Source organism: Rutidosis leptorrhynchoides, chromosome 4 (assembly GCF_046630445.1).
Source record: "Rutidosis leptorrhynchoides isolate AG116_Rl617_1_P2 chromosome 4, CSIRO_AGI_Rlap_v1, whole genome shotgun sequence".
In the NCBI taxonomy this organism is placed as follows: Eukaryota; Viridiplantae; Streptophyta; class Magnoliopsida; order Asterales; family Asteraceae; genus Rutidosis; species Rutidosis leptorrhynchoides.
The window spans coordinates 40,416,606-40,431,399 of NC_092336.1; positions in this window are offsets into that span (position 1 = coordinate 40,416,606).

A 14,794-nucleotide genomic window follows, 5' to 3' on the forward strand; every position below is an offset into this window, starting at 1 on the left:
ATCCTCCTTCGGACATGATATAAATTTCGAAGTACTAAAGCATCCGGTACTTTGGATGGGGCTTGTTGGGCCCGATAGATCTATCTTTAGAGTTCGCGTCAATTAGGGTGTCTGTTCCCTAATTCTTAGATTACCAGACTTAATAAAAAGGGGCATATTCAATTTCGATCATTCAACCATATAATGTAGTTTCGATTACTTGTGTCTATTTCGTAAAACATTTATAAAAGCGCATGCATTCTCAGTCCCAAAAATATATATTGCAAAAGCATTTAAAAAGGGAGTGATGAAACTCACTATAATGTATTTTGTAGTAAAAATACATATGACGACATTGAACAATGCAGGGTTGGCCTCGGATTCACGAACCTATATCAAGTATTAACACATTATAGTATAAATCAATTAAGTTTATATATTTGTTATGTATTAATTATTCTTATAATATATTATGATACTTATTTGATATTTAATTAATGTTATATCAATAATATTAGTTGAAACATAATTTTTATGTAATATTAGTATATTTTATGTTATAATATATTTACATATATATCTTTTGTTTTGCAAAATTAATAATCGTAGAAATACCTGACTAAGGGTAATAATAATAATACTAATAGTATGATACTAGTAATAATAATGATAATAATGATTATCATACTTATATGGTGATAATAATATTTATAATACTAATAATGACAATCATAATAACAATACTATTAAATGATCATAAATTCTTATTTTAGTAATAATAATAGTAATAATTATATTATATTACTACTAATAATAACAATAATAATAATATTATTAATTTTAGAAATGAGAACTACCTTCAAAGAGCTTTTCTAAAAAAAACTGCCCCAAACAGGGCTCGAACTCGAGACCTCTCGCCCACCCGCAAACACCCTTAACCATTCTGCCATCCATGTTTTTCTGACTTATAAGGCAACCCAAACATATATATCTAGTATTTCTTTCATCTTAGTTCATCATCTTCTTCACCAAGTTTAAAATCAAACGGGGGCAAAAACTCAACAACAATCGAACGGGTTTTCATTTATGACTTGTAAACAACATGAAACAAAAAAAAAATGTGTTCATGATATAAAAAAATGAGAAAAAAAAAACACAAAAAATCCTACTGCTTGCTAGTAGCTAGAAAAAAAAATTTTTGTTTTCAATTTTGAGTTCGTTTTGGACAATCTTTACAACATGAAACATGTTTCAAATCATTCCTAAAATCTATCAAAATCATCAATTTAACTTAAAACATCAAAACAAGCTCTAATTTCTCCAAGAACAAAACAGTTGACTTTTGACAATTTAACTTTGACTCGCAAATTCGAATTCGTTATTAAGAATTGGAACTTGAGATTTTGCAGGAAGTTTAAGTAAATGATTCCTAACAACTCTGCATTTTTAGTTTTTGAAATTTGTTTCGAATTTACGTTAGTGTATATTACTGTGAAGAACTCAAGAACTCAAAAATTGATTTTTAGATTAAGAGTGTTATAGGTTATGATTACAACATGAATTGTGTTGCAAATCATTCCTATAATCTTTATAGATCATCAAATTAACTGGAGATATCAAAACAAACTCGAATTTGATTCAAGAACACTTAGTTGACTTTTAAAACCAAAACTTTGACTCCAAAATTAGAGATTAATAGAAAGAATTGAGGATTGAAAACTTACAGATAGTTTAGATAGATGATTCATAACAAGACTGTATTATTACATTTTGAAAATTCATTCAAAATCAAAATATGATGAAAAAGATAAATGTACAGAGTGTGGAGCTTATTTTCTGGGTTTTTCAGTTTTATTCAATCACTGAATGCAATAGACAATATATAGCAAAGGATTTCTGTTTTGAATTGTGATTGAAGCAGACTCATAACAAACTCCGACAGATACAAAAATTATATACAGTAGGGATGTGGATGTGAAACTGAATGGTACTAGTTCTTGATTCTTTTTTTTATAATTAAATTAATATTAATAATTGATAATATATTAATAATTAATAATAATAATTATTATATAAGTACTAATGATACAAAATTCATAAAAATGATAATAATAATACTATTAGTGTTAATAATAATAAATTGTATTAGTTTCTAATAATTTGTACGTTGTCACCCGTCTTACGTCCCGGTTCCGGTTTCTCGAACGCATTTTCGTATGCTTAGAAAACTGATACCTTACATTTCGCGAATTGTACCTTTATTAATAATTAGACTTAAATTAATGGAAAACTAACCCACTCAAAGTGTAACCTAATCTTTTGAGTGTTTTGGTCATTTACTTCTATAAATCATAGTCTCGTTATTTATCAAAGCATATTTAATAATATTAAATCAAAACGTTTTATGACTAATTTGATATTATTATTCATCACTTTGTAAAATAAAAATATATTTTCATTTAAAATATAAACTTGTACATACCGTATATAATGGAAATATTAATGTAATAATATAATATTTAGTTTTTCAAAACTAATAATAGTTCAAAAGTTTATTTTAAATTCGTTTAGAAAATCTTATAACACGTAACGTTTATACTTTAAACTTAATTTGATATAATTCATTTATGCGCCAACGTTTAGTTTAATTTCCTTAAACTTTCTAAATAATATATCTTAATATCGATCAAATCAAATAACAAATGTTGCTATCGTTTACATAAATAATTTGTAATCAGATATGTATTTAATATACATAAACACGTTTTAAATACACGTTGCAAGTTATTTAAATATATCTTAACAATTAATATTCAACTTACGTTATTTAACAAAGACATTTTAATAACCAAGTTATATTACATTGGAAAACGTTTTCGCACGTTTGTAAATAGATCAATCAAGTAATATGAAATTCAATTCTCCACTAACATTTGTCTGACACCAGATAAGTGATACTTTGTTTTCATTTGAAAATCACTTTATCATTTATTCTAAATACCGTTAAAAACAAACGATTTCTCAAATCAACGTGGACCTCATAACAGAGACTCGTAATCATAATTCAATGTATCTGATAATTCAATCATATGATATTATCTTTTAATTTCATCAATAACTATATTAACTTATATTGAAACAAAAATACGTTCATGTAAAGTATTATATGTCTAATACTTTGTTAACGTTTTCAACTAATAAGTATATATTATATATGCATATCAATATACACATAAATGTTCGTGAATCGTTGAGCATAGTTAAAGGATAATTGATTACATGAATATAGATTTCAAAACTTTCGAGACTCAACATTACAGATTTTGCTTATCGTGTCGGAAACATTTAAAGATTAAAGTTTAAATTTGATCGGAAATTTCCGGGTCATCACAGTACCTATCCGTTAAAGAAATTTCGTCCCGAAATTTGATCGAGGTCGTCATGCTAACTATAAAAATGTCTTCATGACGAATATGAGTCGATGAATAGAGTTTTATCATCATTGAGTAATATAGATAAAACAATTTGATTACATGAAGAGTATAAGGGAAGCTATCGCAGGAGAGTGAAATGAGTAACTGTATATTCGTTTTAACCGATGACGTAGTTATGATTTGTTTCCGGATTTCATGGAATTTAAAGAAAATTTTTGCGATAAGATTTGGTTCTTCGGCGATTAAGGAAATTTGGATCTTCTTTGATTAAATGCAATGATTTGTTGCGATCGCTCTGTCGGATATTTTACTATAAATCCATCCCCTTGTTTCCTTATTTTCACAACTCACAACTTTTATTCTTTCTCCTCAATTCATACTTTAAAACATTCGTCAATATGCTCCATCCCGTTTTGATTCTTGATATACTCTTAACTTTCATATCTATCATTCTTCTTTTCCATCTACCGCCGGAAGAATCTATTCACTTATAATATACTCTGGGTTTTATAGTGTTCTTAGTTCTCCCGTATCTTTATATTGCTATATGCATCGATATATACGGTTTATAAATTTTGGGTGGTTGTTGGGTTTTATATCTTTTCTTATATTTCGATGTCCCTACTTCTGTCTCCCCTAATCATTGTCATCCATTGTTAATGCTCTCTCCTATTTGCTGCGATTTATACCCCAATTTCTATTTCAGAGTTTTGTCCTTTCGTTTCTTCTTCTTGTGATTAAGCACCGCTTGTAATGGTCCAGAATTTGCAGATATGAATTTTGGAATGAACATTGTTAATGTTCTAAGAAGAAAATCGTAATGGTACGATCTTAATTTGATAAATTACCAGAATATCCGGAAAGATAGAGCTATCAAGAAGATATGTTCTTAATATGTTTAGAGATTGGGTAGAATGTAAGAGTCGTGTAAATGGCACATGATGACGATATGTTCTGTGAATTATCACGTTCTATTAGAAACTCAGCATGAATTACTGTAATATAATCACGTTGATCAAATGTCATTATATTATACTAACTCATGCTTCAGTTCCCAACACTACTTCAAAATCATTTATATTTTCTACTCGAAGGTTTTAGAATTTAGAAACTAAAATAGTTTCTTTTATGATGTAACACAGATAACACGAAGAGATAACCAATTTCGGATAAGAAGAGTTTTGAAAATATCCTCAGAAATATCAAAGATATTTATGATGATATTTTCAGAATTTCTAAGATCGAAGGTTGATGAAGAAAGATTTTCCACAAGATTTAATATGAGTATAGAGCATGGTTTTCTCTAAAGATTTCATTGGATACAGAATTATCTGGATTCTTTGAATATAGGGTTTAGTCCTTGTATTTGTCTTTGGCCTCCTTCATGGTTAGCTCAATCCGTTTTCCAGTTCCAACTTTTCTGAGCTTTTCCAACATGCTATTCTTTATTATCAAACTTCTGGCTGTTAAGATCGTTTACAGTTTTTACTGCTTCATTCAGCTTTTTCAACATTTTGAGTATTGATTCGTAGACTGGGTGCTTTTCATAATTTCAGAATGGAAGGTCATAATTCTAAGAGATAAAGGTTATATGTATACCTATAACTGTTGTTGTAGAATTGTTGCAGGATTCAAAATACTGATTGCTGATTCCCGGTAATTGGTATGACAATACTCGTTACAAGATGCAGACGAATATATGATAAGGTTTTAATGAACAGATATAATGGTTCTTCGAAGGGACTTAAGACAACGTGTAATGAAGTTGCTGGTAAGTTTACTGCTAATGTGGCGGAATATAAAAGGTTCCCCAACAACGATGGCGAAAGGCATATTTATATATCAAGGCTATAATAAGGTTAATCCGAATGAAAGTCGAAGTTGACTTGCTAGAGCTGTGACAAAATTTGCTAATTGGGAAAGAGATTGCAAAGTTATTTTCGGCAATAACAACGTTAAAGGAATTAGCACAGCTACGTGTTAAATGTTTACTCAGTTTTCGAGAGTTTTCAGGTGCATAACTATACGCATCAATCTTTTCTTCCGTAGACGAAGTGCGGTTGGTTCATCCTCTCAATTGAGGTGTTTTCAAGAAATATGAAATGTTTGAACACAGATTGGAATCGTCAAGATACAAATGAGGTTTAAGATGAAATCAAGTGGCAACTTGAAGAATTGTTTAGTTTCATAGGTTATAATCAATATTTTAATTCATTTTAATTATCTAATGTTTTTAGTCCACAGTCGATAGTCCACAGTTAACAATCTACTGATTCATATATAGTTTAATATATAATATTCGAATTAATTAATACGTATCGTGACCCGTATACGTCTCAGACTCGATCACAACTCAAACTATATATATTATTATAGAATCAACCTCGACCCTGTATAGCTAACTCCCGCATTACTGCATATAGAGTGTCTATGGTTACTCCAAATAATATATATATTGATGCGTCGATATGATATGTCAAAACCTTGTATACGTGTCCCGATATTTAAAGTGTGTAAAATAAATAACAGAAATTAAATGACGATAAATAAAGTGCGTAAAGTAAATAACAGAAATTAAATGACGATAAATAAAGTGCGTAAAGTAAATAACAGAAATTAAATGACGATAAATAAAATTGCGAGAATGTAAATTGCGATAATTAAATTGCGATAAATAAAGTGTAATCAGTTAGCTGGGAACAATTAGTTAGGAACAGTTAGCGTGGATTCTTAACAAAATTTCTCATAGTTAATTTGTTTGTTTCTAACAAATTTTATTTTGTCCAATGTTTTCTTCATTATGCCACTTGTTGGATTATGATAAATCAAAATCCAAATATGAAATTGGATGAATGTGGTTATTCTGTGGTAAACAGATTTGTATATCAGTGGACGTAAGTAGGATAGTAAACGACTGTTGAATTAGATTCGAAGAATGTACAGTGTAACTTATTAATGTGAAATCTAAATATTCCTCTGGTATTACCTACCCGTTAAAATATTTTCACCATTAACAGTTTGTACACAAGATTTTTTTTTTTTTTTAATTACAATCTTTATGAAAATATATATACATATATATCTTCTTCAGATGTAATCATGGATTTAATGAGTCAATATGATATTAAACTCATTTGATTTACCGTTGGAACAAGAATATATAATCTCTAAAACATTAGAGATTACATAATCGCCATGTCAAACGAAGATAAATGATGTAGAACGATACGTAGAACGATAATTATACTCAAGGTATAGAATGAGACGTCGAGGCATGGGTTGTTGATGGCACTGGTGTTGTTATTGATGGTACTGTTGGTGCCGGTGATGTTGTTGAAGCTGGTAATTTTTGCACCATATTCTCCAGATTGATTACTCGAGCGCGAAGTTCATTGACTTCTTCTATTATTTCGGGATGATTGTCGGTCGGTACGAGCGGATGAATAAGGTTTAGAATTTTAGTTAGAATACAATCGTGGTGAGATATTTGGGAAATGGGGGTGAAAATGGTGTTTCAGACTGGTTCGCCGGTAAGTGCTTCAGGTTCATTGCCAAGAGGTAAATTCGGTTGGTGGGTGGAAAGGATCGCCTTCCTCTCGTCTCCATCAGTTAAGTCGACTACGAACCCATCAGATGAATTGGGGATGATTGATTGGTTGATTCATTCTGGTGACGTTGCCTCCGGAGCTTAGGTGAACATCCGTGTCGGAATAGCTGTCGGAATAACTATCGGATTAGCTATCGAAGTCTGAGGGACTCGAACTGGTTGAGGGATTCATCTCGTACGATCAGATGAAGTATTTTCGATAAGAAACAGATTATAGGATGTAGATTAGTACCCTGTAATACATAATTCACATATGCGTATACAATACTAAAATCCCATATGTTACGGAGGAATCTACGGAAGTTGTCAGACAAAGTCTACAGTACAAGATATGCTAAGATATGAATTAGCAGATACGCTAAGATACGAATTTTGTCTATACACTATTCATGCAATCATTGCAGTAAGATGTGTCTAGACTAAGAATGATAAGCAGGTAATTTCCTAAGGATGATAAATAGATGATTTTCGACAAAAAATGATAAGCAAAACTTTTGACATGCAGACACGGTCGAAGTCCAGACTCACTAATGCATCCTAACGACTATCAGTTAGACTCACTAATGCAAGACCTGATTCGCTAAGACCACCGCTCTGATACCAACTCTAACGACCCGTCCTAATCCACAAGGACGAATACATTACATTTGGTTACATTGCGAGGTACTAGACCTCTATATGATACATTTTACAAACATTGCATTCGTTTTTGAAAAGACAATCTTTCATTACATCGAAAATTGACGGCATGCATACCATTTTATAATATATCTAACTATAATTGACTTAATAATAATCTTGATGAACTCAACGACTCGAATGCAACGTCTTTTGAAATATGTCCTGAATGACTCCAAGTAATGTCTCTAAAATGAGCAAGTGAACAGCGAAAGATTTCTTTCATACCTGAGAATAAACATGCTTTAAAGTGTCAACCAAAAGGTTGGTGAGTTCATTAGTTTAACATAAATAATCCTTTCCTAATTTTAATAGACCACAAGATTTCATACTTCAATTTCTCATAATCATACGTCCCATGCATAGAGACAAAAATATCATTCATATGGATTGAACACCTGGTAACGACATTCACAATATGTATATAAGAATATCCCCATCATTCCGAGATCCTCCTTCGGACATGATATAAATTTCGAAGTACTAAAGCATCCGGTACTTTGGATGGGGCTTGTTGGGCCCGATAGATCTATCTTTAGAGTTCGCGTCAATTAGGGTGTCTGTTCCCTAATTCTTAGATTACCAGACTTAATAAAAAGGGGCATATTCAATTTCGATCATTCAACCATATAATGTAGTTTCGATTACTTGTGTCTATTTCGTAAAACATTTATAAAAGCGCATGCATTCTCAGTCCCAAAAATATATATTGCAAAAGCATTTAAAAAGGGAGTGATGAAACTCACTATAATGTATTTTGTAGTAAAAATACATATGACGACATTGAACAATGCAGGGTTGGCCTCGGATTCACGAACCTATATCAAGTATTAACACATTATAGTATAAATCAATTAAGTTTATATATTTGTTATGTATTAATTATTCTTATAATATATTATGATACTTATTTGATATTTAATTAATGTTATATCAATAATATTAGTTGAAACATAATTTTTATGTAATATTAGTATATTTTATGTTATAATATATTTACATATATATCTTTTGTTTTGCAAAATTAATAATCGTAGAAATACCTGACTAAGGGTAATAATAATAATACTAATAGTATGATACTAGTAATAATAATGATAATAATGATTATCATACTTATATGGTGATAATAATATTTATAATACTAATAATGACAATCATAATAACAATACTATTAAATGATCATAAATTCTTATTTTAGTAATAATAATAGTAATAATTATATTATATTACTACTAATAATAACAATAATAATAATATTATTAATTTTAGAAATGAGAACTACCTTCAAAGAGCTTTTCTAAAAAAAACTGCCCCAAACAGGGCTCGAACTCGAGACCTCTCGCCCACCCGCAAACACCCTTAACCATTCTGCCATCCATGTTTTTCTGACTTATAAGGCAACCCAAACATATATATCTAGTATTTCTTTCATCTTAGTTCATCATCTTCTTCACCAAGTTTAAAATCAAACGGGGGCAAAAACTCAACAACAATCGAACGGGTTTTCATTTATGACTTGTAAACAACATGAAACAAAAAAAAAATGTGTTCATGATATAAAAAAAATGAGAAAAAAAAACACAAAAAATCCTACTGCTTGCTTGTAGCTAGAAAAAAAAAATTTTGTTTTCAATTTTGAGTTCGTTTTGGACAATCTTTACAACATAAAACATGTTTCAAATCATTCCTAAAATCTATCAAAATCATCAATTTAACTTAAAACATCAAAACAAGCTCTAATTTCTCCAAGAACAAAACAGTTGACTTTTGACAATTTAACTTTGACTCGCAAATTCGAATTCGTTATTAAGAATTGGAACTTGAGATTTTGCAGGAAGTTTAAGTAAATGATTCCTAACAACTCTGCATTTTTAGTTTTTGAAATTTATTTCGAATTTACGTTAGTGTATATTACTGTGAAGAACTCAAGAACTCAAAAATTGATTTTTAGATTAAGAGTGTTATAGGTTATGATTACAACATGAATTGTGTTGCAAATCATTCCTATAATCTTTATGGATCATCAAATTAACTGGAGATATCAAAACAAACTCGAATTTGATTCAAGAACACTTAGTTGACTTTTAAAACCAAAACTTTGACTCCAAAATTAGAGATTAATAGAAAGAATTGAGGATTGAAAACTTACAGATAGTTTAGATAGATGATTCATAACAAGACTGTATTATTACATTTTGAAAATTCATTCAAAATCAAAATATGATGAAAAAGATAAATGTACAGAGTGTGGAGCTTATTTTCTGAGTTTTTCAGTTTTATTCAATCACTGAATGCAATAGACAATATATAGCAAAGGATTTCTGTTTTGAATTGTGATTGAAGCAGACTCATAACAAACTCCGATAGATACAAAAATTATATACAGTAGGGATGTGGATGTGAAACTGAATGGTACTAGTTCTTGATTCTTTTTTTATAATTAAATTAATATTAATAATTGATAATATATTAATAATAATAATTATTATATAAGTACTAATGATACAAAATTCATAAAAATGATAATAATAATACTATTAGTGTTAATAATAATAAATTGTATTAGTTTCTAATAATTTGTATGTTGTCACCCGTCTTACGTCCCGGTTCCGATTTCTCGAACGCATTTTCGTATGCTTAGAAAACTGATACCTTACATTTCGCGAATTGTACCTTTATTAATAATTAGACTTAAATTAATGGAAAACTAACCCACTCAAAGTGTAACTTAATCTTTTGAGTGTTTTGGTCATTTACTTCTATAAATCATAGTCTCGTTATTTATCAAAGCATATTTAATAATATTAAATCAAAACGTTTTATGACTAATTTGATATTATTATTCATCACTTTGTAAAATAAAAATATATTTTCATTTAAAATATAAACTTGTACATACCGTATATAATAGAAATATTAATGTAATAATATAATATTTAGTTTTTCAAAACTAATAATAGTTCAAAAGTTTATTTTAAATTCGTTTAGAAAATCTTATAACACGTAACGTTTATACTTTAAACTTAATTTGATATAATTCATTTATGCGCCAACGTTTAGTTTAATTTCCTTAAACTTTCTAAATAATATATCTTAATATCGATCAAATCAAATAACAAATGTTGCTATCGTTTACATAAATAATTTGTAATCAGATATGTATTTAATATACATAAGCACGTTTTAAATACACGTTGCAAGTTATTTAAATATATCTTAACAATTAATATTCAACTTACGTTATTTAACAAAGACATTTTAATAACCAAGTTATATTACATTGGAAAACGTTTTCGCACGTTTGTAAAGAGATCAATCAAGTAATATGAAATTCAATTCTCCACTAACATTTGTCTGACACTAGATAAGTGATACTTTGTTTTCATTTGAAAATCACTTTATCATTTATTCTGAATACCATTAAAAACAAACGATTTCTCAAATCAACGTGGACCTCATAACAGAGACTCGTAATCATAATTCAATATATCTGATAATTCAATCATATGATATTATCTTTTAATTTTGTCAATAACTATATTAACTTATATTGAAACAAAAATACGTTCATGTAAAGTATTATATGTCTAATACTTTGTTAACATTTTCAACTAATAAGTATATATTATATATACATATCAATATACACATAAATGTTCGTGAATCGTTGAGCATAGTCAAAGGGTAATTGATTACATGAATATAGATTTCAAAACTTTCGAGACTCAACATTACAGATTTTGCTTATCGTGTCGGAAACATATAAAGATTAAAGTTTAAATTTGATCGGAAATTTCCGGGTCATCACAATAAAAAGGGGCATATTCGATTTCGATAATTCAACCATAGAATGTAGTTTCACGTACTTGTGTCTATTTTGTAAATTATTTATAAAACCTGCATGTATTCTCATCCCAAAAATATTAGATTTTAAAAGTGGGACTATAACTCACTTTCACAGATATTTCCTTCGTCGGAAATAAGACTTGGCCACGGATCGATTCACGAACCTATACAAATATGTACATATATATCAAAGTATGATCAAAATATAACTACAACTATTTTTATTATGTTTTAAAGATTTGAGTGTATTAAGTCAGCTGTCCTCGTTAGTAACCTACAACTAGTTGTCCACAGTTAGATGTACAGAAAATAAATCGATATATATTATCTTGAATCGATCCACGACCCAATGTATACACGTCTCAGGCTAGATCACAACTCAAAGTATATATATTTTTGGAATCAACCTCAACCCTGTATAGCTAACTCCAACATTACTGCATATAGAGTGTCTATGGTTGTTCCAAATAATATATATACATGGGTCGATATGATATGTCAAAACATTTACATACGTGTCTATGGTATCTCAAGATTACATAATATATTAGAATACATGTATAATACAATATAAGTTAGCTAGGATATAATTTGTATAGATTTGTTAAACATTTCCCGTAGCTAAAAAGATCAAAAATATCCAATCTTGTTTTACCCATAACTTCTTCATTTTAAATCCGTTTTGAGTGAATCAAATTGCTATGGTTTCATATTGAACTCTAATTTAAGAATCCAAATAGAAAAAGTATAGGTTTATAGTCGGAAATTTAAGTTACATGTCAATTACTAAAGAGGTAGTCATTTCCGTCGAAAGAACGACATCTTGATGACCATTTTGAAAAACATACTTTCACTTTGAGTTTAACCAAGATTTTTGGATATAGTTTCATGTTCATATGAAAAATCATTTTTGCAGAAGAACAACTTTTAAATCAAAGTTTATCATAGTTTTTAATTAACTAACCCAAAACAGCCCGCGGTGTTACTACGACGGCGTATATCCGGTTTTACGGTGTTTTTCGTGTTTTCAGGTTTTAAATCATTAAGTTAGCATATCATATAGATATAGAACATGTGTTTAGTTGATTTTAAAAGTCAAGTTAGATGGATTAAAAGTCAAGTTTTCTAGATAAAACTACTAGAAATGAGAAAAATGGATCTAGCTTCAAAGGATCCTTGGATGGCTTGAAAGTTCTTGAAGCAGAATCATGACATGAAAACAGTTCAAGTAAGATTTTCACTCGAAATAAGATTGCTATAGTTGTAGAAATTGATTCAAAGTTTGAATATGAATATTACCTTGAATTAGAAAGATAATCTACTGTAAATAACAAAGGTTCCTTGATCTTAGATGATTACTTGAAATGGATTAGAAAGCTTGGAAGTAGACTTGCAAACTTGGAAGTATTCTTGATTTTTTATGAAACTATACTTATGGAATTTATGAAGAACACTTAGAACTTGAAGTTGGAACTTGAGAGAGATCACTTAGATGAAGAAAATTGAAGAATGAAAGTGTTTGCAGGTGTTTTTGGTCGTTGGTATATGGATTAGATATAAAGGATATGTAATTTTGTTTTCATGTAAATAAGTCATGAATGATTACTAATATTTTTGTAATTTTATGAGATATTTCATGCTAGTTGCCAAATGATGGTTCCCACATGTGTTAGGTGACTCACATGGGCTGCTAAGAGCTGATCATTGGAGTGTATATACCAATAGTACACACATCTAAAAGCTGTGTATTGTACGAGTACGAATACGGGTGCATACGAGTAGAATTGTTGATGAAACTGAACGAGGATGTAATTGTAAGCATTTTTGTTAAGTAGAAGTATTTTGATAAGTGTCTTGAAGTCTTTCAAAAGTGTATTAATACATATTAAAACACTACATGTATATACATTTTAACTGAGTCGTTAAGTCATCGTTAGTCGTTACATGTAAATGTTGATTTGAAACCTTTAGGTTAACGATCTTGTTAAATGTTGTTAACCCAATGTTTATTATATCTAATGAGATGTTAAATTATTATATTATCATGATATTATGATGTATTAATATCTCTTAATATGATATATACATTAAAATATCGTTACAACGATAATCGTTACATATAAGTCTCGTTTCGTAATTCTTGAGTTAGTAGTCTTGTTCTTACATATGTAGTTCAATGTTAACACACTTAATGATATATTTAAATATCATTTTATCATGTTAAATATAGTGTATCAATATCTTAATATGATACATATATATTTAGTAGACGTTATCATAACGATAATCGTTATATATATCATTTCGAGTTTCTTAACTTAGTAATCTCATTTCTTATGTATATCACACATTGTTAATATACTTAGTGAGATATTTACTCATCATAATCTCATGTCAACCATATATATATATCTATATATACCACAACATGTAGTTTTTACAATTTTGTAACGTTCATGAATCGCCGGTCAACTTGGGTGATCAATTGTCTATATGAAACTTATTTCATTTAATCAAGTCTTAACAAGTTTGATTGCTTAACACATTGGAAACATTTATTCATGTAAATATCAATCTCAATTAATATATATAAACATGGAAAAGTTCGGGTCACTACACAAACCTTGGAAAAATATATCACGAACTTGTATTGTTGCCTTTAATTGATTCCTCTTACAACGATAGTTATCATTCGAGTATTAACGCCGCGCCTTTTCAAAACTTTATATGGCCGCAAATATCGTTCTCCTATTTGCTGGGCCGAAGTAGGTGACAAGCAAATCCCCGGACCGAACTCATTCATGAAATAACCGTTAAGATCATTCAAATCCAAGAAAGGCTCAAGACGGCCCGTAATCGCCACTATGCCGATGTTAGACGTAAACCTCTCGAATTTCAAGTGGGTGGCCGCGTAACATTAAAAGTCGCACCTTGAAAAGGTGTAATCCGTTTCGAGAAACGTAGAAAGCTAAATTCGAGATATTTTGATCCTTTTGAAATCTTGGAGCGTATTGGACCCGTTGCTTACCGTTTCGAACTCCTAACTCAATTGAAATCCGTTCATCCTACATTCCATGTATTAACTTAAAGAAGTGTCTTGCCGAACAAAAACTTGTTATTCCTTTCGATGAGCTTACTATCGATGACAAACTCCACTTCATGGGAAAACTGGTTGAAATTACGAGTCGTGAAACCAAACTTTAAAAACGAAGTAAAATCCCGATCGTCAAAGTTCGTTGGAATGCCA